Here is a 23,519-nt window from a genome sequence, read left to right as displayed (position 1 = left end):
GCCTCCCCAGGGAGCCTTCCTGGGTCCTGGGAGGTGAAGCTTTATTGTGTGACGGGGGACATCTCCAGGCCGCATTCTGGAGAATGCGCCCCTTAGCAATTCCCGATTATTTGGGTGCCGAGCACGCTTTGAATCGGATCTGCAGGCTTGGAGGAGGCCGACACGATGGCTCAAATCTGGAGACGTGATGCGTCTGTGATGAGCGGCCCGATGCCTTCCACGTGTGTGTGTGTGTGTGTGCTTTTGCGTGCACACGCCCTAAATGTGCCCACCATGTCTTGTGAATACTGCAAAACAGCTGCAGCCTTCTAAAAATTAATTGGTTTCTGGATCATTTGCATTTTTTATAGTTTGCCAACAAAAGATAGGGAAAGGGGAGGGAATTTATTAATGTTTGAAGAAATTCTCCAAAAGAGGAGGAAGCGAGCATTTTCCAGCGAGCCCCAGAGATGCTCACCTTCCTGTGACAGCCGGTGGCTTTCCCGGCGGCCCCTCGGGGCGCCCCCTCCAAGGGGAGCGTGGATGCGCAGCTCCCAGGGGAGGCGGCTGCGCCCGGGGCCCCCGGTATTTAGTCGGGGTCTGCATTATGGGTTGGTAAAGGCCATTTTCAGAAAAAACAACCGAGGCAATTTCAGGATTTGCTGTCACAATAGGCGCGCTAAAAATAAAGTCAGCACCAATAGATTAAGAAATTGACAGAATAACAAGGCATAAAGAATTAGGCTGAGCGCAGGCGCCGCAGGGGCGCGCGGCGCGGGCGGCGGAGGGACGGGAGCGCGGGCTGCTGACTCGGCGCCTTCTGCGTTTGCTGCGGGGCCGGGAGGCGGGCGCTCGGCTCCACAGGAGCGCAAGCGGAGGCACCAAGCGAAGGAGGGAAAGTGCCACTTGCCTTGCAGACTTCCCATTTTTTTCGTGGCTGACACCCCTTAAAAGACAGATGGGACGTTTTCCATAGCGGGAAGGGGGGGCCCTAGTCCCAAACGTGAGTTTGGAGTAGGATGGAGATGTAGTACAGAAGTGATGGGGGGGGGGGCGTAGAAAAAATGTTTTTAGGGGCACCCGGGTGGCTCAGTGGGTTAAGCATGGGACTCATGATTTTGGCTCAGGTTGTGATCTCCGGTGGTGGGATGGAGTCCCCACCCCCGCTTGGGGCTCTTTGCTCAGTGGGGAGTCTGCTCCTCTCCCTCTCCCTCTGCCTCCCCCCCATGCACACGTGCTCTCTTTCTCTCTCTCTCTCTCTCCAAAATAAATACATTTTAAAAGAAAAAAAAAGTTTTCAATTCAGTTGTGATATTTGGAGAAAATAAATCTCTGGCAAGCTAGCATGACAGGAAAGAAGAAAAAACTGCATGCTAGAAGCTATGTCATCATAGGTCAATACATGTGAACTTTGGGGAGATGGACTCTTCTCATCTAGGGTTGTCTGGCAGTCTTAACCAGCTAGTCAATGGGAGTGCTCTGGTTGGGGTTTCTGCAAATCATCCCTTTTCTGCCACCCCTTCCACCCCCATCAGCCGTTGCTTCTTCTCACATCCCCAGCTGGATGCCAGGGAGAAGCAAGCAGGGTGCCCGAGAAAAGCCCAAATTCCTCATTGTCTTCACCCTTCACTGATTCTAAGTTAGCTGAATAGAATAAGGCAGCAGACACTGTTTTTTTTTTTTTTATCAGAACATCTATGGCATTTGGGGGAACAACTTTTCTCAGCCGAGTTCCCTGATAGTTCGTAGGTGTTTAGTGAAAAAAAAAAAAAGTGTTCTTAACATAAGTAAGTTTAGGAAATTTGCATCAGGGCTTCTCAAAGTCCTTAACCTGATCTTGCAGAAGGGATAAAGCAGGTCGGTTTCTCAAATGAATTTTACCATCAAAACTCACTCTTTTGAGAATTGTGTGGAATACCTGGGAGGAAGTCTCTGGAAATATGTTTTGTCCTTAGATACAAACCACATAGCTTTCAGCCAATTAAATGTCCTAAAGGCAGTGCCTCATCCTTGAGAGAAGTGAGGAGGTTGAGGAACACAGTTCTCCGCATTCCTGCCTGGCCAAGACCAGTTTTTTTTGAAAAAAGGTAACATTTTTCTTGTTGTCCTGCCCCCCACCCCAATTCAGTACCCATTCAATTGTCTACAGAAGATGCGGATGAAAGACTGAGGGTGATGGCACGGAGTTCTCTGGCTTGGGGAGCACAGGGTCAGTCTAAACCCTGCCCCGTGGCAGATGCCTCACTCCTGCTTTTCCATGCTGCACTAGTATTTGGCAGACATTCATTAGAGGTCAATAAAAGTTAAATAAATGAAATGGGACTCTGCTGCAGAGACATTTAATCATTTCATTAAGCATACTATTGTGTCCAGGTGCTTTGCCAAGTGTAGAGCTGCTTATGACTTCATCTAATTCCTAACTGCTGGGGGACTCAGCGTGCGATTCTTCTCATGTTCCTCCCTCTGTGCAACCCTCCCTGGGCAGCTGCAGGAGGATAGGCGGCCAAGCCGGCTGCTGGAGGAGTTAACCTTCTGGGTTTTTGAAAGGCAGACGGGACTTCTAATCAATCCTTCTCTTGAAGTTTCTCCAGCCTGATTGGAATTAAGGGAAGGTGAGGAGGGAAGGTCATGAACTGGGGTGGGGAGTGGGAGGATGTGGGGGAGCTCTGGGTCCTCCAGCCAGCGGTTCAGAGCCTCTCGGACATCCAGAGCTGCATCCCAGAGTGAGAAATGCACTTTTGCAACAGAGGCTTCCTGGAAAATGTGGTGTAGGGCCCCCCACTTCTGACCTCTGGGAGATCTATGCATTCATCTGCAGCCAGCCCCACTAGGGCAAGGCTCAAGAAGCTTCAAGGTTGTAGAAGAGCAGTCAGTACTGCCCGTGGTGGGGACCCAGCAGTGAGCAGTGCTCGTGGAAAGAGAGGAGGCCCTGTCCAGGTATCATGGCAGCCGAGAATTTCAATACAGAACAGATTGAAATACAGATTTCCATCTACAATGGAAATCAAGACGCTCTCCAGAATAGACTCGCATGTAGAGGGTCAACTGATTTTCAACAAAGGTGCAAAGGCAACTCAATGGGGGAAAGGATGATCTTCTCAAAAAATGATGCTGGAAGAACTGGATATCCATATGCAAACCATGAACCTCCATCCAAACCTCACACCATATGTAAAGATTACCTCCAAATGGACCATGGACCTCAATGTAAAGTCTAAAGCTATAAAACTTCCAGAAGTTTAAAAAAAATAAATAAAAATTTAAAAATCAAAAAAATCAAAAACTTCCAGAAGGAAACAGAGAACACAATTTTGTGACCTTGGTGTAGGCAAAGATTTCTCAGCTACAACATCAAATAAATGCAGGACTCATAAGAGGAAATAAAGATGATAAATTGGACTTCATCAAGATTAAAAGCTTTTGCTCTCCAAAGGAAAACATTAAGAGGATGAAAGACACATCATGGGCTGGGAGAAAATAATTGAAAAATACCTACTGGACAAAGGACTTATACTCCTAATGTAATTTTTTTTAAGATTCTATTTATTTGTTCATGAGAGATACAGAGAGAGGTAGAGACACAGGCAGAGGGAGAAGCAGGCTCCCTGAGGGGAGCCCTGTGTGGGACTCCATCGCAGGCGCTGGGGATCATGACCTGAGCCGAAGGCAGATGCTCAACCACTGAGCCACCAAGGCTCCCCACCCCTAATGTATTTTTTAAAACTCTCAAAACCCTGTAATAAAATGAACAACACAATTAAAAACTAGACAGGAGATCTGAACAATTTGCCAATTGTCAGATAATGCCGAAGAAGATAACATGGATGGCAAATAATAATTTAAAAAAATGCATCACTAGGGAAATACAAATGAAAACCATGATGAGATACCAGGACACCCCTACTAAAATGGGTAAATTATAAAGACTGACCTTATCAAGCTGTGGTGAGGATGCAGAACAGTGGGATCTCCACCATGAGTCGGAAATAATTTGGTTACTTTCTAGAAAAAGTTATTTTGGAAGGGTGCAATATTATGAAATAATGGTTAATTTGATGTCAGGAACCTAAAAGTGTCCTGGGCCAACACGAGGAAGATTACCACCACTTACCTCCACACACAGCTGGCACCTCTGTATCAACAGAGACACTATACAGAAATCTCAGATGGCGGTGCCTGGGTGGCTCAGTCGGGTAAGCACCTGCCTTTGGCTCGAATCATGAGCCCAGGGTCCTGGGATGGAGCCCCACATCAGGGAGCCTGCCTTCTCCCTCTCCCTGCTGCTCCCCCTGCTTGTGCTCTATCTCTCTGTCAAATAAATTAATTAAATTAAAAAAAAAAGAAATTTGGGATAAATAATGTTTGAAAAGTTTGGAAACATAACGAGTATCTCTAGGAAGAAAAATGAGATTTCTTGGTGAGTGTGTGTGTGTGTGTATGTGTGTGTAATTTCTCTTTCTTTCTCAAAGCTCAACCAGAATGGAAAAAGTGAAATACAGATTCCTGATATACTTCCAGACTTGTGCGTGTACGTCTTAGGAAGCTTGCCAGAAGTTGCAGAGAGTTGTTCATCAATCACCCAGAATTTGCCAATAATTACCTGCTCTTAGAATAAGCCTTAGTATTTACCTATTCCTAGAGAGGAATAATAAATAATAAATAAATAATAATGCCGTTGAGTTTCTGATGGAAGGTATGAATAGCCAGATTTTAGGGATGATTCAACTTGCCTTCAGAAAGGTTGAGTAACTTGCCTCAGGTCACACAGCTAGGAAGGGGCAGAGCCGGGACTGAACCCAGGTTGATCTCTACATGAGCTGGTCCTCCTTGGGCCAATGCTTGCCTGCCTCCATCACATGTCTTCATCCTTTTTTTTTTCTTTCATCCTTTATATTATGTAATGGCAAGAGATGTGTGTTCATGGTTTGCTTTATGGTCCCTAATGGCTACTTCGTCATCCTCCCACCCACCAGCAGTTTTTAAATACTTTCTGGGCTGTATCTTCCTCTTTCCCCGGCCTGCCTCTTCTTCAGCAGCTTGGTCTGTTTCACTAACCCTAGAGAGAAAACCTAAATCCTACAACCACTCCACACCCCGGAAAAGGGAAGCTGCCTTGGCCCCAACCCCCTTGTGGCCTAAGTATGGAGTAATATCACCTCAGAAAACCTCTAGACCTTCCAGTAATGGGGGTGGGGCTGGAGGTGGGGGAGATGCTTCGAGACTTCTCTGACCAGCTATGAAAATGAGGTCATGTTTGACAAACGGCATTGTTCTGTGCAAGCAGCAGTCAACGCACTTGGCAGGGATAAAGCCTTGGAACACGCCAGTGATTATTTTTAATTGGATGGGCCTCGTGGCTGTAACAAAAATCAATGTATTTCTGAGGCGGCTGCAGAGGCGTTGATCCGACTTGGCCCTGCCGCTCCCGGGCGGCCAAAGGATGCTGGCGCCAGGAAACAGGAGGCTCTAGGCCTTGGGCACAGGGGATGATGAGCCCCCCCTGGCTCCTCCTACTGCTGGGATGAGTCCACTATAAGCCAGGGCCAGAAAAGCATGGGCTGGGGGTGGTGTCTAGGAGGGCATGGGGTGCCCAAGGGTGCAGAACACAGGTAGGTGTGGGGTGCACGGGGTGAAGGGAGATGCATGGAGGGGCTGGGAGGGGCTCACAGTGGAAAATGCAGATCCCTGCTGAGAATCTGCCACTTTACTTGGGGGGGGGGTGTCCAGACCCCATTTAGAGGGTGACACAAATCCCTTACACAACAGGGCCCAACAGGAGGCGGTGAGACGGGGAGCCTTGTAATGCTCTTGTTTCTGGCTGGAGTCACCAGCGTGAGACATTTAAACTAAAACAGCAGAACGTCATCTCCAGGACATTGATGAAGAAAGCATGTCTCTCCTCCCTGCTGGCGGCTGCCCGAGGTGTTTGGGGAGATGGGATTGTTGGTTGTTTTTTTGTTTGTTTGTTTTTGTGTTTTGTTGCATGGGAGGGGGATTGTGAGCAAAGTAGACAAGTGTTCTATGGAGCCTTTAAATTTTTTTTCTCTTCTACAGACTGATGCATTCAGGAGAGAGAGAAAAGTAACTGTGTACTCACACTATCAGAGAAGCCTCCAATCTGGTTGGAAGGTTTTTCTCAAGGAAGACAAAGGCACGGCGTCCCTCGTCCCTCACTGTGTGGTTGTCTGTAGGCAGAGTGAACCCCCTTGTCTGCGAGCCTGGAGGGGCCCCAGGGCCTGGTGAGTGCTGGGGAGCTGTACCAGGGCGGACCTGCCAGGCCAGAGGCAGCAAACGCTAGGTGTGCAGGCTCATGCCTGTGGCTGGGAAGCGCTCGACCCCTGGAGAGCTCGGCGAGGGAGCAGCACCAGGGCAACTGAGGGGCCTTTCGAGGATTTTTGGAAGTTGCTTCTGGACAGCCTTACCAGAAAGAAAAGGGGGAAGCCCCTGTGGCATCTGGGGGTTTGCTGCAACGCGTGTGAATTGTGCCAAGTTGAGACTCCACTTTTCCTGAGAAGTCCCTGCTTCCCAGTCAATAACATCAAAAAGAATTTAAAACTCTGTGTGGTAAGACCAATTACAGCTTCTAATCTTTGTGCTGGGTGAGTGTTTAACCCCCTCCCCACCACACACACATCTGAGGAAGAAATCTCAGAACTCAGACAGCCCCTAAATCCACCTGAGCCTGGTTCTCTGGAAAACACCCTTGACATCTACATTATGAGCCCGAGGAAGCTTTGCTTGTAGGCTGGGTTGCATTTCTTACAAAGCCTCTGGTTTTCACAGCCACGTAAGCTATTTCTCTCTCAAGGCATTGCTTTTGTGTAGAAATTTATCATGTTTTTCCCCCTCAGTCCAGAAGTGAATTATTTTTTTTTTTAAATTGGAGAAAATCCCTTAAGCTGTTTTGGACTTATTCAAGCATGCAAAAAGGGTATTTTCCATGCGTAGTTCAGATGCTTAGTATGTTCTTGGATAGCCCAAATAATTTGAATTTAAAACTTTGAATTGGACCTCTTTATGTCACATCTTAAAAAGGTGCCATTTATGAAGAAAAATATGGTCATGAAATAAAGGATATGAGGAGTAAGTGATCCTGCTGGCTACAGTAATAGATGGGGACTCATAAATCTTAGTTTCTATTCTTGGCTCTGGAAAGAATTTATGTGTTCACTGCGTTTGGCACATGGAGGCAGCAGGGAGATAGATTCAGGAACTTGGATATGAAGGAAATAAGATCTTCTTGTAAAAGTTAAATTATGAAATCCACCCATAAGAGACTGGGGCAAACATGTGCACAACCACCTTAATGAAACATAACAGTCGACAAGTCAGATGGAGGTCACCGGGAGAGTCACAGAAGCAGCTGCTGGCAGCTCATATCCAGGCTTGGGGAGGGGCGGGAGGAGCCAAGGCGCACAGGGGAGACTGGGGAGGTCACGGAGGTCACAGGACACCTCCGGGCCCAGCTCGGCAGTGTTCCACCTCGGGAGAATCAGTAGAGTATCCCTGGCAACTGAGGTTTCCAACCCCTGCTCTGTCATTGACTAGCTGTGTGATCTCGAGCCTTCCTGAGCCCTTAACTTACTGAGCCACAGCAGCCTTATTTGGGAAAATGGAGATAAGGGTACATACCCTACAGAGTTGAAGAAGGATACAGTGATAAAATGTGTATAAAGCACTTAGCAGGTAGGTGGTTGTGATGATGGTAGTGGTGGTGGTGGTGACTGGGATGGTAATGGCAGTAGTGAGAATGGTGGTGGTGGTCATAGTGATGGTGCAAGGGGTTCTGGTGGTGGTGGTGGTGGTGGTGGTGGTGGTGGTGGACCTATCCTCAATGCAGAGTTAGCGAGGTCTGGCTGGCAGAGTCTCATGCCATTATCAACGCCCACCATCCAAAGACACCAGGAACACCCAGGTAGTTGAACAAAGTAGGGTTTCTCAGTGCTTGTGGCCTCAAGGGAGACTGCACGCTGTGGGGAATCTTAGGGTACCTTGGTAAGGAGGTAGTGGAGGGGACCTTTTATAGGATTTTGGCTTGTGTTGGATGATGTTGGGGGCTGCTGCTCTAGGTGGGACATCAGAACGTTGAAATTGGATATAGTCAGGCATCCCTGGATTTATCTAAGAGGTGGAGGAATGAGTGAGGCTCAGGCGTAATTGGCAGAGAAGTGGCCGTCATTCACACCAGGTGGGAGGGAGGGACATGCGGTCACTTTGTGGTTTAAACAGTATGCTTGGGGTTTTTTTGTCTGTGTTCAGACATGATTGCGGGAGTGGCCTCGTTTTTGTCTCTCTCCATCCCGGTCACAGAGTGACCTTGTTCCATGTTGGTGTTCAGTGAAATTGTGTTTGTTCAACAAAAGAACACCACAGCCTAGCTGTGAGTGCCAGGCCGGCTCCCAGCTGCCAGCTGCCAGGGCCTGCTTTTTTGTTTCTCACCATCTAGCCCCAGAATCCTTGCTCCGGTTCATCGCTCACCAAGTACCTCTTTGATTATAATTGGGCTTCCCACATAGGGGGCCTGCAGGGGACAATTGTGGGCATACAGATCTGAGTATTTCAGATCCCCATGGTGATATTAATGTTGAATCATATGAATTTGCCACTCTTGCAGTTCAAAAGCATTTGAATATTGGCAATTTTACATAGTTGAGCCTAACTATTGCTCGCTGTAGATTAATAAATTGTCATTCTGGAGCCCATAACGGTCTCCTGCGATAGGAAGGACTTTGGGTGTGAACGGTGTGGGATTTCTGATCCTTGAAGGTAGAGGGTTTAACTGTAAACCACACTGAAGATTATCAAGGTTATAATAGGAGGCTTTTGAGAAAATATCAGATTTCTCCCCATGGCACCTTCTTTAATTTATTCATCCGAGAGAATCTGCCTCCATATAAACTTCCACCATGTTGGTAAGTCAGTTAACTCAACAACTTGCAAAGTGACTGAATTCTGACTTTGCCCGGGCTGAGACGCTGCCCACTCTTCCAAGATGGAAGGGGTTGGGTCAGTGGTGTTGGTCTATGAAGGGAAAACCAAGGAGAAAAGTGCAGATGCACCACTTAGGGTGGGGGTGAGAATAAGCATTGAATTTTGAAAGTGACTGGGGTCCAGACAAGGAAACCACCCAAGGCGACCTAAGCTGCCCAGGTACAAACCACATGCCTGACATCTCAGGTTCCTGTCACACGTCCCCAAGCCTGGTTGTGACCTCAGGCAAATTCTAGGGGTGATTCCTGCTTTATTTTTTTTAATAATAAATTTATTTTTTATTGGTATTCAATTTGCCAACATACAGAATAACACCCAGTGCTCATCCCGTCAAGTGCCCCCCTCAGTGCCCATTGATTCCTGCTTTAATTGATTCTTTTACCTGGCAGGAGTCTTGGAGTACCTGAGCAGGTTCACAAATGCAGGTGTACCAAGCCACCTGTGCTTTGAATGGTGCTATCACTAGGACACCTGCGGAGGACAAGGAAAGATAAGCAAGGATCCTGAGTTTTGCCAGCACCCTGCTAGGCTGCGCCGTTCCCACTGGTCTGGGCCCTCTGACCAGAACCAGTTATTCCCAAGTAGGCAGGAGCAGCTGCTGCAAGAGCATACACCTTTCTGAGCCTAAGTTTGGGGAAGGGGAGCATACTGGTCTCTGTGGCTGCTGTAACTAATTACCATAATTGTGGTGGCTTAAAACAACAGAAATGTATTCTCTCATGGTTTGGAGGCCAGAAGTCTGAGATCAAGGCTGGGGACTGGGGGCAGGAATCCGTTCATGCCTCTCTCCTAACTTTGGACGTCCGCTGACAATCCTCGGTGTTCCTTGGCTTGTTGCCCCATCACTCCATCTCTGCCTCCTTTGTCACATTGCCTTCCTGTCTCCACTGTTCTTCACCTCTTCTGTCTTCTCAGATCTCTCTCTGCCTCTCTCTTATACGGGATACTTGTCTTTGGATTTAGGGCTCACCCGGGTGATTCGAAATAATCTTCTCATCTCAAGATCCTTAACGATATATGCAAAGACTCTTTTTTTTAGGATCACATTCACAAGGCCCAGAGATTAAGATGTGGACTTATATTTTGGAGGGGGCTACCATTCAGTCACCACCTGAAGCCTGGGGGAGCAGACTGGCTCAGCTTGCAAGCACCTCCCTGACCTGGTCTGTATTTAGGGCCTAGTGAATGTCTCTCAACTGAGCCAGGGCTTCATCAACACGACAGCGTTGTGTTCAGCGCTGCCCTGAGTTCAGCGGCAGGTCTCTTGCTCCTCATCCTGCCTTGGAAGCTGTGCCTCCCAGGAGGTGGCAGGGCCATTCCCCAAAGGCCTCCACTGCAGTCTCTCCCCCAATGAAAGCTTCTCTTCTCGTTCATGGTCTCCTTTCAAAACTTGGCGGCCTGGTTTCCTTCCCTCCTGCCGTCTTCTTCCAGGATTTACCCCAGGTGGGGCCTGATGCAGGTGCCAGGGATCCAGAATGGGAGGGACCCAGATGAGCACCTGAGGACCCACCACCCCTGTGGTGGCACAGCTCATGGGTGAGGATGCCCCACGGCACCCCAGGTGCTCTGGCCCACCACCCTGACACATACATCCTAAGGATGCTGTGCGTCCTCTGGAATGGCTCCTAATCCCCTGGCAGTGACTAAGCACCTCCTAGTCACTGCTCCAGCCATTAATTTAAGCGCCGCGTGGCCTGGATGTCCTGTTCTCCTGGAGCGCCAAGGCTGTCCACAGAGCCATTGATTTAAGAGACAATATCACTTGCTTCCAAGTTTATGAGGCAATAAACAGCCCCCGCATATTGATGAACGCCGAGGTGTTTGCTCAGCACATTTGCTGTGCACATTTATTATGAGGCCGTGCTTTAAAGCAAATGAAACTGCACTATCTTCTTTCCCTTTGGTGGGGCCGTGGCCCTCCCCCAAGCGCTGTCTTAATCTAGTGGATCCCTGGTCCCTCTTCCCAGGGCGCAGACTAGTGCAGACGCACGCTGGTGGCTCAAAGCTCGCCATCCCCATTCCCTGGGGTTCTGGGGAGCCTCTCAGGGCCCTGCCAAGCTTTTGGAAGGGTCTGGGAGAAAGAGGGGAAATGAAGAGCATCGTTTTTCTGAGGCTCCCACCCGTGAGGCCTCTCCCGCCTCGTCTCACCCTCCCTGGAGAGGAGCGCACGCGATAATAATAGAACCGAGCAACCCGCCAGCAGCCATTCCCCGCGTGGCCTAACACACCAAATAAAATTCCTTTTCATCTTGAGAAGCTGAGACGCTACAAGGCTGGGCTGCTAGTCCATAAAGATGAATCTTCAGAGCATTTACTAGCTGGAATGCCCTGTGAATCCAAACCGGTTTATGTATAAAATATTAGGAAGGTTCGGAGGAGGTGGCGAGGCCGGGTGGGGAGCAGGCAGGAGAGATTGATTGCGAACTTTGTGCCAACTGAGCAGTTCTGCGCATGCCAAACGGCGAGAGAACAACACTTGAAAAATGTATTAGATTATCCAGAACACAACGCTGATTTATAGGCACAGTAATCCCCGTCTTGCCATCCGTTTCCTTAATGGAGAGAGATTAGGGTGATGGTGGCACTCTGCTGGGACTTCCTGGCTCCCTCCCCACCCCTGCGGCCCCAGCCCCATGATGAATTACATGCTAAAAGCAAGGGTTTGCGCTCTGAACCCCACGTTCTGAGGTGGAGGGTTTTGAGATTTGAAGCATTTCTGAGGTTGGAAGGAAAATGGACGGAATGAGGAATTAGTTCTGAAAAATCTAATAATACCGATTGCTTAGAATCACAAAGAGTTTCTTCACAAGAGGAGGCAAGTTCTCCAGGAGTATGTTCGGTGTGGCTGGGTGGCTCACCTCCAGAGGGACCTCACGTGGTGGCTTCCAAAGGTCCCACCCAGATATAACTAAGGTCCTGAGCACACCGTCTTTGGGGCCACCTGAGTCGGGAAGGACAAGGACAGAGCTTGCCTTGAGGAGATGCACCCTCACCTCTGTCACTGGCCACCTGTCTCTTCAGTAGGAATTAGCCAACACCCAGTATGTGCAACGCACGGTGTGAGGCGCATACGAGGTGCCTCTCTGCTGTCTACTAAGGGCTTTGTGAGACATTTGAGGAAGCAAACCAGGAACCCTGTCCTCCAGAGGCTTAAATCCCAGCTGCAAGTAGGGCACAGTTGGGCTCCAGAGCCTTAAATCCCAGCTGCAAATCTGGAGCAAGTACACAAACCAAATAGATAGGAGCAGGCATCTTGTCAAGTCCGGGATGGGAAGATGAGCAAGAACTCCTGCGGAGGGGGGGAGGTGAGCTCAAGGGGACTTTTCTTTCTGCCCAGAGGGCTTCAGGGACATGCTAGAGAGGGGAAGTTGTCTGGGTGGACATGGTCCATCCACAGGGCCTGCTCATCAATATTTTTTGTCTCTCTGGAAGATTTGTGACCCCTAGATGCTGTCTTCCAAAAACTCTCTGTTCTAGGAAAATTTCATTGCTCAGTTTATTGTTCTAGGAAATATTTCAAAGAACTCCCATCTTTGCCATCCCTTGTACCTGCCCAAGGCCACAACTGTTCAAGGACTCCTTGGCAGCTATAGAAACTCCAGCAAAGTTCCCTGTGCCCATGCAGGGTGGGAGAGTCTGCCTCTCTGTACATCTACTCCATCAACAGAGGGATCTCGCAGGCCTGGGACGAGGCATGCTCTCGGTAATTCCACCACCCTGTAAGACGACCAGCTGCCACAGCTGTACGGGCGAGAAAGCTTGAGGGGTGAATGCCATCATCACCACTGGTACCATTACCACCATCATCATCCTCACCATTACCACTATCACCACCACCACCACCATCACCTCCATCACCACTATCACCACCATCGCCACCACCATCACCACCACCTTCACCTTCACCATCACCACCACCACCACCAATCCCTGTTTATTCTGAACAGTGCCTGTGAGCCAAGCTCTTTGCTAAAGGCTTTACATGTATCTAAATTAATCCAGTGACTGAAGGACCACTACAATCTCATTTTATAGATGAGGACACTGAAGATTAAAAAAGGTCGCCCAGATAATAAGTGACAGAGCAGGAAATCAAGTCTGTGTAGCCTGACTCCAAAGCCTGAGCTCACCATATACCAAACCACCTCTCCTCCTAGGGTAGGGCCTCTGGTTGTTAGGGATTTCTTGAAGGCTTGACGTGGGGACACTGAAAAGATCAATCACTTTAGGTCGTGAGCAAGCTGTAGATGTAGCAAGAATGGAGATGTGATCTTTACATCCATTAGTTCTTTGTATCATTTGCTCATTCATTCAGCACTGATCAGGGTGGAAAAGGCATGAAGAAGCAGAGGCAGTCCCTCCCTGGAGGAGCTCACCCACGGCCCTTCAGGAGCCGTATGTGGCAGTGTCCCTGCCCTTGCTTGGGAGGCCCGCCACGGCCTGGTGGGTGTGTCTTTGCTCTGCTCCTAGAGCCTCCACGGGGCTGGGTGGCAGGAAGTCTGGGCATCCTTCACCCGATGCCCCCTGTCTCTTTTCTTCCCACCATCAACCTGAATGTTATGAACACCTTTAAAAAAAACTACCCCCACAAGACAAAACTCTAATCCATCTTGCCTAAGACATTTTCCCTTAGATTTAAAACCCTGTGTAATTTAAGAGATATGTAATTCATGTGTCTGCATTTAAACCATCAAAGTGCTTTTAAAAGAGCTATTTGAAATCTTTGGAGCTTTATGAACCTTTAAAGTTCTTTCTTTGAAACATGGGAATCACACACTGCCAAGGATAAAGATAGTCAAATACCAAAGGCTAGGGGTGGGTTTCAGACTCTAAATCCATGACATTTCACTTTACAAAACTGAATTTCTCATCTTTAACATCCACTTCCAATTGGGACCGCAGGCCGACGAGGAATTGTCGCACCCTTGGGTGCCCCTGCACCCGGAGTATCATTACTCGGCCTGCACAAGGGCCGGATCCACCCCAGGGCCTGGCGCCCACCAGCGGCTGCACAGGGACGTGACTGTGGCAGGGGCACCTTTTCCAATGCACCCCAAAGCGCCAAGGAGGGGCACAAGCCTGTGCAACGGGCGCCGCCCGATTTCCAGCCAATGCGGGGCGGTGGGGGGTGGGGGGTGGGGGGTGGGGGGTGGGGGTGGAGGAAGGTGGAGAGGAGGGAGGAGGCGCGGGGTGCGGGGTGCAGGGCGCGGGGCGGGGTGGCGCGGGCTTGAAAGGCATGTTCCTCGGCTGCACCCCTAGTGGTTGGATGAGCGGCCGGGGGCGGCCCCAACTACTCGTGACCTGAAGGACCCCGACCCCCCCACCCCCTGCACCGCGGGGACCCGGACCAGAAGGGCTCGGGCCCCTCCGCCGCCTGCCGCGCGCCGGCCCCACGGAGCTCACCGCTCGGAGGAGGAAAGGGAGGCGCGGGCGGCCTCCGGGATGGGGGGAGGGGCGGCCCCGGGATGGGGGGAGGGGCGGCCCCGGGATGGGGGGAGGGGCGGCCCCCGCAGGCGCCCAGGGCGGCGGTTGGAGTCGTGCGTGGGCCCGGGGAGGGGGAGGAGCCCTGTGCCGCCCTCGGGCTTGCAGGTGCCGGGGCGCCCCTCCCCGCGGGCCCCAGCCCGGTCCCCGCCCCCGACCGCCCACCCCAGACCCGCAGAGGGGTCCGGCCGCGTCCACCCACCAAGGCCACCCTCCGCACCGACGCCCCGGGGTGCCCCGGGCGCCCCTCCCCATCCCGCCCCCCAGTCCCGGCCCCCTTCTCCCCGAGGAGGCCCCTGCGCAGAGGAGCGCTCCTGGCCCTTGGCCTCCTCCACCTCCCTCCTCCGCTCCCTGTTGTGGGGAGCCCCCAGCCCTGCCCGCTTTTGAACCCCTAGGAAAGGGGCATTTTACCCCTTCCCGTCCTTCCGCCCCGCTCAGGAGCGGCCTGTGACCCCCACCGGAGCGGCCAGGGCTCCGGGGTTAATGACGCTCCAGGCGGGCCGCTGGCGGGGTGACCTGAGGCCCCTGAGGCCTGGGCCGGCAGCAGTCGGGGCCTCAGTTCTAGGAGGAATTCTGTTTTCTTCTGGTGACTGAAGGCTGGGGGCGGCCCCCTCCCCACCCTCCTACCTGGCGGGGTTCTGTACACCCCAGCTCTACTCTTGGGCTCTACCTAGGGCCTTCAACCAGCTCATATGGAGTGCTAAGGAATGCTCCCCCCCCCCCCCCCCATTGCTGTATTTGAGCAGTGGCATGAGATTTTGAATCCTGGAGCTTTGGGTTCCCTTCCAGAGCAGTGAAGAAAGCCAGAGTCGATGTGACCAGGTTAAACTTGCCAGAGGCCAGGGTGCCTGGTCTGTGCCCTCTTCCTGCTGGCTGCCCCTGCACACCTGGCCCACTTCCAGCCTGTCTAAGTGTCTCCCCCTTAGCCCCGTTCTGGCCACTGGCATCCCGAGTACACTTCCAGGTCTACCGACCAGGCCAGAGTCTTCAGGGGGTGCTTTCCTGGTGACTTCAGCCATCTTCCATGACTGAGTATTGCTGTCAGGAAAATCCACCCCATTGACAATGGAAGGAGAACCTCTCTCCCTTCACCCCCTTTCCCATGTCCTCACTACTTGGAATAGCTACAGCCCCCAAGCACTTCAACATCAAAAACATGTGTTCTGTGTTGACATCTTTTCCTTGTTCTCCTGACACCAAATTCAGTCAGATCCAAATCCTTGAAATGTCGCTCAAATCCGCGCAGTGTTCAATGACTGTTGAGTCTCGGAGGCCAAAAGCAAGAGGAAGGGGGTTCTAGGCAAGGGATCTGCAAATGCTGAGGCAGGGGCTGCAGACCAGCCATAGTTGGGCACTGGTGAGTGTTTGGAGGCCCCTGCAGGGGCTCCCTGGACCACCGGGCCTTTCCCTCTGCGGCCGTTTAGAAGCCAACACAGCCCTTCCAGTCCTCTGCCCTTCCGACGCCTCCTCTCCTCGGTTGTTAAACTGATCCTAGAGCCCTTGCCGTCCAGTTCTGTCTTTTGTCTCCATCGTTTCTCGGGGAGCAGTGAGCTTCTGAAGTCCCTTCCCCACAGGCGAGCCGACCCTTCTGGGCACCCACTGAAACAGACTCTCGTCCCCTTCCGCAACACAGCCCACGTCCCTCCCGGCCTGTGAAGGCTGGGGTCGGGCCCCTGCCTTTCAGGACAGAGGAGGCCCCCCTTTCCTACGTCGGTCTCTCCTCAAAATTTCCTTGAATAGGCAGGTTCTTGCCTTCCCCCCTTCCCATCTGACCCCATCGCTGGACCTTGCCTTCTCAGGGATTCTGCTCCTGGATTTGTAGCGTGTTACTGAGCGCCGCTGATCTGGGAGCTGGGACGGCTGCTCTCTAGGCCTCTTCATGGAGAACATGTATGTTAGTTGGATAAAATAATAGCAGCCCGACCGCGCCCGTGAACTCTGCGGACCACACCCTGCACGTCCTCTTCTTGGAGCCAGGCTTGTGCTGGTGGGAAATGACACAGTATCTTCAAATGCAAAAGCCCATGCGTGACAACCAAAGATCTAAGAAGTCCCATGAACCCGGAAATCTTTACTATGTGCCTGTTACTCTGCTTCCAATGGAATATTTCAATATTTAAGAGCTTTTGATGGAAGCTACCAGCCTTCCAACAAATCACGTAAGTGGAGAGATTTGACCTGGGGAGGTGGGGGGTGGGGGGAGATGTCCTTCCATCACTGTGGAAACAGGTGTTGCAACTGCAGAATTAAAGCCAGTTGCTGACCCAATCGAAGTGTTTTTAGGAGATGGTCCTGGCCAGGCTGAGCCCTGCTGTCTGCACCGGCCCCACCTGGCCTAGTTTCTTCTTCCCCGGCCTGTGAAGTGAAGCCTGGAATGTTCTGTAAGTCCTAGAGAGCTTTCCTTGGAGTCCATGAGGGGTTTCCTCTCCCATCCCCACGGTGGAGGGCCAGGAGTTCAAAGGCAGTTACTGAGGTTGGAACTTCCCTCGCACCTGGCTATGTGGTGCTGGGCAAGTCTGTTCCCCCGTTTCCTCAGTTCAGGGAGGAATCACGCCCCAGAGCCTGGCCTGTGTTGCGACCAGAGATAAGGTACTTGAAAGTAAGGTGTAAATTATATAGTGCAGTACAAATATTGTTGTTACGGTACTTCCCGTCCCCCAGGGACTGGAATATGAGCCAGTAACTTCACAATAACGAGAGTAATGATGAACGATTATGCATACTTACCACTCTGAAGAATAATATTTCATATGAAGTCTTTAATCCAATCCACGATCAGTCCCTAAGAGGATAGATACCATTGCTGTCTCCACTGAGGCGAAGAATTAAGGGGTGACATGTCTTGGCCACCATTGGAGTTCTGGGTTGCCGGCCAGCCAGCATAGATGCAGACACCCTTTGGAGAAAGTCCATCTTTCTCCAGCTTTATCCTCACACGCGTGTGCTAACACGCACACTTCTCCATTCTCCTTTTGGGCTCTCCTGGTCCTCGGGCCCTTGCTGAGCCAGGAGGGATCTCCTGCCAAGTGTAGAGGCCCATCCACATCCTAGAGGGTCACGGGGAGAAGTCCTGCTCCACAGCCTAGAAACCAGGCCCTGTCCCAGACGTGCATGGACAAGGGGGTCTCTCTGGTCAGTGGCCCGACCTCTGGGGAATCTTCTGCCATTGGGCAGAATTGCCAGCAGGGAGCCATTCCCCGCCCAAGCCTTTGGGGTGTGACTCCAAGCCTGGAGTCCCACCTTGAGCCTTGGGTCCCTCCACGGGGTTTCTGGCACACTCCTTAGTGCTGCCCCCAAAGAGTTGGTGAGGGTGTGGCCAATGCTGCATTAACTCTCTGCCCTGGGTTCAGTGGTGGCACCAGACTGCTTTTCCACAGTAGCCACCAGCTGCTTCTTTGTTGCCAGCTCCTGTCCCGTCATTGCTCTCCTCCAGTCCTTCCCGTGTGTCTTCAGGTGACCCTCAGGGACCAGTTCCTGGACGCCAGCTTGGGTGCCCGTCAAGGCTACTGTCTCCTTGTGGAGAGAGCCCATTCCCTCCCGAGCTCCGTCATGCCCTCCCAAGGCAGAGGCCACCTGCCCTTGGTTGGACACATGAGTTCGGCCTGCAATGCTCCCCTCAATCAGAGATGAGGCCACCTTCAGAGGTGCATGGAAAGTTCTCCTCCAACCAAAACACAGCACAGTTAAAGCCCCCGGAGACAAGCCGAGATGGAGAATGAGGTATTTTTAAAGCAAAGCCCACTTGTCCCCTCATGTAGGCCCTAAATCAGACGCATGTTGTTTGAGCCATCTCAGGGAAGAGGACCGGCTACGGTAATAATAACAATATACTCAACGGTGCACTTTTCGATTTGAATTAATTTTTGTAGCTAATTCTGGCTGCTGCATGTCTTCATTTAAAATATACATATACATGTATTTTGTTCAGTATTTTAATTAGGCCCAAAGGAATACACTTTCAAATTTTGGTACACTTCATTTGTTATATTAATGAAAAGCCACTTTAAATCAAGTTACATGTTGATATTTCATTATGTATGCTGTTCTCACACATCTCTAAAAGAGATTTACGTTACAGGTAGTAACCACAAATACTGGCAGTGGACATGCTGTTAATTTAAAATGTAAAGTTTTCTTTTGAGGTGCAGCAAAAATATCGTGCAGCTAGCTCCCCGGGAAAGTGGCTGTACCCCGAATTCCAAGGGCAGGTCCTCCCCCACCCCCAGCCCTTGTCCTGGCAGGGGCCCAGCCTCCAGCCCACGGGGAGCAGTGGCCTGCGCCAGGGTCTGCAAGCCTGAGGCAGAATTACGACCCGGAGCCCAAACTGAGGGCTGGGCCGCTGACACGGACGGTCAGGCATGTGCAGCCCAGGGAAGGAGAGGACCTGGGGCCTTGGGGACTGCTGTGGCCGGGGCTCAGGTATATGCGCTCGATCACGGCCATCTACACACAGACACTCACTCAGCCATAGTCGTGTCATGCCCGGGCCCTTGCAGTAATGCAGATGGTGTGTTGGCCTTGCTCTGGGCGATGGCTCAAAGTTTCTGTTGCACACACTGTGCCACACGGCTTAGTCCTAGGCCATCTCGGGACCCCATGCCACCTGGCTGTGACGCGACGGCTCTGCCTGCATCCCCGTGTGGCTCAGGAGAAAGCTGACACTCATGTGGCCCTGGACGTGGAATTAAGATGTGAGGCCCCCGGGCTGCTGACCACCATGTCCTACTGAGAGCTGGTTCTGCTGGAGACAGACCCCCCTGTTGTCCCCGTCACTGGGCCACAGTGACACCAGCCCGTGCTTAGTCGCTAGGGAAGGCCAGCGCTTCCCATCACGGTCCCGCATGAGGAGTGAGTCATGGCTCCCTTCCACACTGTCTGCTGACATTTAGCCTGACAGGTGTCCCTGCACTAAATCCGTCTCCGGTGCTCACGAGCGGTTTTGTTAAATCATCTCTCCTCGCCTCCACAGGCTGAAAGCAGCCTCCGCAGGGAGATGAAGCAGGAAGATGGCTTTTCTGCAGGGCTCGGACCCCTGGGCCTCCCTCTGCTCGGCTTTCCAGCGAGGAAGGTGGTACCTGGGACGATTATGAGACAAACAGCAATCAGACCTGCTTCCTCCATTCGGCCCCACTGGCTCACAATCACCCGGATGGTATTTCACTGGATCCTCCAGGTCACCCTCTGCGTTTTGTAGCCCTCATTATTATTATTCCTGCTTTTACTGATGAGCAAACCCGTTCTCAGTGAGGTCAAGCGACACGCTGCAAGTCACACAGCAGATATGGGGCGTCACGGGAGTGCACAGGTGTGAGTGGAGGCCCAAGGCCTCTGCTGACCGACACCCGGGTTTTACGACTTTCCTAATAACACTCAGGGTGGGGGGGGGCGGTTGCTGGTTGACATTTTAGCATCTTATGATGAAAAACAGGAATTTCAGACAACATTCTGCATCTCAGTTTTTTCAGATAACTTTTGGATGTATAGGTAAATATCTTATGCTTGGCCGGCGGGATTCAGTAAAATATGTGCTGAAATGTCCTCTTGACAGAAAGGTACGATGAGGGGCACGTGGGTGGTTCAGTGGTTGAGCGTCTGCCTTCAGCTCAGGGTGTGATCCTGGGGTCCTGGGATCGAGTCCCACATCAAGCTCCCCATAGGGAGCCTGCTTCTCTCTCTGCCTATGTCTGTGCCTCTCACTGTGTCACTCATGAATAAATAAATAAAATCTTTTAAAAAAAGAAAGTATAAATATGGCAGTTTAGTGACTGAAGGAATGTTTCACACCATGTCTGGAACTCATATTTGGCTTGAATTTTAAAAATCGTAATTATTAATAACAATATATAATAGCTATAATTTGCTGGGCACCTGCTCATTGTGGTCTATTATGTCATCAGTTCAAGTTGCACACACCTGCTCACTGACCTCTCCATCCAGTCATACTGGCCTGTTTGGCTGAGGATCATGTCAGACTCTTTCCTACCTCAGGGCCTTTGCACAGGCTCTTCTATCTGCCTGGAATGCTCACCCCTGGGCTTGGTATGTGGAGGCTTCTTCCCATCCCCCAGGACTTCAGGAGCTCATCCCTAACCATTCAGTTGGCACCTTGAGATGCTCTCACAGAGCACTGGGTTTTTCTTCCCAGCACCCACCAGAATCATGGCATTTCATTATTCTATTTCCTTATTTGTTTTCTTTCTCTCCCACTTAGGGTTGTCAGATAAAATACAGGATGCCCAGTGAAATGTGAATTCAGATAAATAACCACTAAAAAATTGTTGTTTATCTGAAATTCACATTTCACTGGGCATCCCATATACTCATTTGCTAAATGTGGCAACCCTATTCCCACCAGCCCAAAGGCTACATGAAGAAAGATGCTACGTGGTCCAACAACGTATGCCCAGGGCCTGGCTCCCAGTGAGCTCCCAGTGTATTTACTGAACACACCTAATAAGTGGCTGCATGCAGATTTTTTTTTAAAGATTTTATTTATTTATTTATTTATTTATTTATTTATTTATTTATTTATTTATTTTTTATTTGTGATAGACACAGAGAAAGTGAGAGGCAGAGAGAGAAGCAGGATCCATGCAGGGAGCCCGATGTGGGACTCGCTCCCAGGACCCCAGAATCACGCCCTGGGCTGAAGGCAGGCACCAAACTGCTGAGCCACCCAGGGATCCCCTGCATGCAGATTTCAACGCAGCAGCCCCTGCCCTTCCACACAGGGCACAGAACAGCACTGTCCCTGGTCAGATCGTGGCACCCACCCCTCTGCCCAGGGGATCCACACCCCGGGCCATCCCTAATCCCTGTTATCAAGAGACCAGGATCCGGAGCAGATCAGCACAGGTTCCAGTAAACTGTCTTTGACACCCTTAAAACTGGGTAGAAAACAAGAGAAACAAACGGGAGGGAAATGAGTCTTGGGAGGTGAAACTAGACCAGGGGTGTTCGTTGGTGATTTGGGGGCAGAAGAGACTGTGTGTGACAGAGGGGTGTGTGCAGGCAGGGGGGTGACAAGAGGCAGCGGGTGTGACCTCACAGGAACTGTGCATCCATTAGAGGTGCTCGTCGCCATGGAGACCAGACAGCTGGGCGAAGTGGCCCAGGAGGCAGAAATCAAGGGGCTGTAGGGACGGGTGGTCAAGGAGAACCAGAGTTAAGTCCATGGGGCGCTGCCGAATGAAGACCCGGGGTGCGGATGACAGCCCCGACGGCCACAGGAGATAGACCTGTGGCTGGGAGCCCCGGAGGGGGCACGCAGGGGTCAGGGGGAGCTAGGAAGGTCCGAGACCCAGGGCGCCTGAGCTGATCTTCAGGAGGCGGCACCTCCCGACACGCAGCGCACCCCCCATGGGTGCTTGGGCGCAGGCCGCCTCCCCGGCTGCGTCCTGGGGCACTGAGCTCGGAGGCCTTAGCCACCAGGTCTGTTCTGAGCCTTGAAGCCCTGTGAGGCAGGGGGGCGCTGCCAGGAGGCACCACGGGCGCGGGGGGACCCCTCTGCCTGCCCACCCGCCCCCCCACCCGCCAGCACCCATCCACCCCCACACAGCCCGGGACAAACCTCGGGGCGCCCTGGTGTGGGGATGGGGACCCCTGCCTCTGTGGCCTTGGGGCAGACGCCGAGGCCTGAGCAGGCCTGCTTGTGCCTCACGAAGGGGCCCAGGGGCTCCAGCAGCTCCAAATGAAAGAACAGGGGTAAGCGAGCCTTCCCCAACCCCCGACCCCCACCCCTTTGCCCCAAGATCTTCCTCGGGACCCCAGGGCTCACTGAGGTGGGGCAGGTTCCCTGAAAGCAAAGCCCTGTTGGGTGCTGCCCACCCACGGCCTCGCAGCCTCGGCCTGGCCCTCACCCCACTTCCTGGGGCCCCCCTCACTGGGGCTGCCTCTGCCCTCGATGGGGAGTCCTGCGCTGGCCTGGGACACCTTCCCCAGAGCGCAGCGTTTCGTCCAGTAAACCCCCGACAGCCCCCTTCCAGGCCCTGCCCGGGGCCCCTGCCTCCCACCCAGCTGGCTCTTCCCCACCTCGGGGCTCCCTCTGCCCCTGCCCCCACTCTTCCCTGGGTGGCTTGACTCTGGCACCTTCCCAGAGAAGCCCTTTCTGCTACACCAATTCGGGAACCTCCCCTTACTCTCTCTTGTGTTGACCGAGATTTTTCCCCCTTAGCATACATAGTTCCAATTGTAATTTATTTTCATTTGTCTTCTTGTTCACTGTCCGTCTCCCCTACTTCACTGAGGTGCCCTGAGGGCAGAGTCCAAATTGATTTGTTCACACTGTATACCCGGCTCTTGGTGCACAGTTGACACCTATCCATCCTCTATCGTCTGTCTATCAATCTATCATCTATCAATCTACCATCTATGATCTATCTACTTATCATCTATCTACCTATCATCTATGACCTATCTCCCATCTATCTGTCCATCATCTATCATCTATGATCTGTGACCTATCATCTATTATTTATCATGAATCAACTTATTTATCATCTATCAATCTATCATCTATTTATCATCTATCATTTATCTATCATCTATGAATCATACTCCAGGCATATCTATATAATATGTAATACCTATAAAATATACACTATATATATATTAAATATATATATATTTAATAAACAACTGACTCCTTCCTTGGATTCCCAGATCACTTTGCCCGGTAGTCTCTAATTGTATTTTGTCATGGTTATAATTACTTGACTAATTGCCCTATTTCTTACTCAATTTACTGCTGCTAGACCAGGAGCTCATCTTCCACTCTGTGTGTGTCTGCTGCCAGGGGGCTGGTGGCCCTGGCAGGTGCTCCGTCCCACACTGGTGACCTGACCTCGCCAGTGGGGCCCTGGTGCGTCCCTGGTCCCGGTTTGCAGACAGCAGGAGGACATGGTGACCAGTTACCGCCCTCCTGCCCCTCTGGGCCCCGAGCAAAGCACCTCAGAAGCACTCCCTCATTTAATCCAAGGCCTTTATTAGAGTTTCCATTCACAGCTGAGAATCCTGGAGGTGAAAGTTTAATTTGCTCAAGGTCTTTCTGACTCCAAAGCACCCACCCC

The 23,519-nt window shown here is 51.5% G+C and overlaps 2 long non-coding RNA genes across 2 annotated transcripts; both read left to right on the top strand.

Moving 5' to 3' along the window:
- Positions 1-2,212: 2,212 nt before the first annotated feature.
- Positions 2,213-7,070, top strand: LOC112644348 (uncharacterized). The gene is made up of 3 exons (XR_003126325.3): positions 2,213-5,588; positions 5,746-5,901; positions 6,034-7,070. It is a non-coding gene; the product is annotated as an uncharacterized LOC112644348 (long non-coding RNA).
- Positions 7,071-15,210: 8,140 nt separating this feature from the next.
- On the top strand, positions 15,211-23,039 carry LOC112644349 (uncharacterized). Its single transcript, XR_003126326.3, has 3 exons — positions 15,211-15,808; positions 16,251-16,610; positions 19,421-23,039. It is a non-coding gene; the product is annotated as an uncharacterized LOC112644349 (long non-coding RNA).
- Positions 23,040-23,519: the final 480 nt, after the last annotated feature.

Source organism: Canis lupus, chromosome 1, assembly GCF_003254725.2.
Source record: "Canis lupus dingo isolate Sandy chromosome 1, ASM325472v2, whole genome shotgun sequence".
NCBI lineage: Eukaryota > Metazoa > Chordata > Mammalia > Carnivora > Canidae > Canis > Canis lupus.
This window is presented reverse-complemented; position numbering and strand designations above follow the sequence as displayed.